Below are 1,950 nucleotides of genomic sequence, written 5' to 3' on the forward strand. Positions count from 1 at the left end.
CGGACACTATAAAATGCATTTAAAAAATAAATTAATAATTGTCAAAAATATAGAATAAAAGTTTTATTTCAGAATATTTCAGTTTATTTTGTAACAGAAGATATAAAAAAATTATTAATTAACTTAAAGAAATATTGTCTTATGATTTTTAATTTTATTGTTTAAATGAATAAGATTCATCCATGCTATTTTATCTATCTGTAGGTCCATAGATTATAGTATGATTATAAAAGTATACACTAAGAACCGTAACTCCAATACTCTCCAATTATTGCTGCACGCGCGAACCGTAACTCAATTCCCCTTAATTAACAAGGTTGCATGCATGCTTAGTTGAGGAATGCTACAGGGCCAGTAATTTTTGTGTATTGTAATTATTAATTAGTTATTAATAGTATTTTTAATGGTGTAAAATTATATCTAATGATAAAAAATCACTCACTTTTATTTTAGTGATTAAATATTGGCCAAAAAATACAAAAATTACTGTCTCTTAGACTTTTCTTGCTTCAATTATAAGATAAACGACCCTTTATTCCATGCATCTTCTCTCTCTCACTGTCTAGTCTCTACAATGTACACATGTATATACAGTTATACACTCATCCTTCTTATTCCCACTCACATTAATATCTTTTTTATTTAATTATATAATACACTTAAGATCATCGTGTAAACTTATATATACTCTTTTTAATTAAACTCATTTAAAAAATACATTTTAATGCTCATAAATATTTGGATATGATAAAAAAATATTTATATTTTATTAAGATAAATTTTAACACAAAATATTAAAAAAATGTTGGATAAAAGAATATGAATCTTTTAAAGTGAAAAAATTAATAAAATAATAAAATAAAAAATTAATCATTATTAATTTTGTAATTTTTATAAAATGTGTGTTTTATTATCTTAATTTAAAAATGATTAATTTTGTTAATATGACTGACGGTAAAAATAAATTTTCTCAATTTTTTTAACAATTTAGAGAGTAAAGTTTGATTTCTCACTATTAATTTTATAAATTAAACAAAAAATAAATATAAAAAAGAGAATAATAAAAAATTAAAAATCACACTTTACACTCTCAATTATTCTTTTTAACAATTAAGAGGAATCATTCTCGACAGCTAATAGCATGGTTGGTATAGAGCTAGCTAACATAATTGAGGTTGCTGCTATTAATTAACATGATGCAGAGTTCAAGAACTGAGGTAATATCTCCTATTGAAAAGGATTTAAGGTTTGTTTGTTTCTAAGAATAGGATAGAACAAGACACTGAGAACAGGACAGGATAAGATACTGATGAATAGAGACACAAAATTTTGTGTTTTTATATTTTGTTTGACGATAAACTAAAACAAATTATGAAAATTCAATTTATTCTTATTTTTTTCATTCAAAAAATTTGAGATGAAAAATATAATAAAAAAATATAATTATAAAAAATTAATAAAAATAATGAAAAAAAATAAAAAATAAGTTATGTCTCTTGTTAGTGTCTATGTGTCCTTCTTGTCAGGATGGACACAAAATACATTAATTTAGTGTCTCTGGACATATTATCTCTGTCCATATCTCCTTTGTCAAATACGATTTTGTGTATCTGTATCCCTATTTCAGTGTCCTATCTCTATAAACAAACACCCTAATAGTTGGGCCACCAATTTTCGTAGCTTGCATAATTGTATTTACTGCTTTATAATTTTTACTGTAAGCAGATTACTACTAATGACCTATTACAAGTTGCACAAATGACAGAATGAAGAATGCTCGAGAAAAAACAAAGAAATATAAAGACTTGGAAGCAAGTAGCTATTAATGAGACTGTAACAGCTGTCGTAGCTGTGAATTTTTCTAATCTTAAAAATATTGAGTTTGTATTGAATTTACGCTATATTGTGTATATATATATTATTATTATGTATTTATTATTATGGAAGCAA

Source organism: Arachis ipaensis, chromosome B03, assembly GCF_000816755.2.
Source record: "Arachis ipaensis cultivar K30076 chromosome B03, Araip1.1, whole genome shotgun sequence".
Classification (NCBI taxonomy): Eukaryota; Viridiplantae; Streptophyta; class Magnoliopsida; order Fabales; family Fabaceae; genus Arachis; species Arachis ipaensis.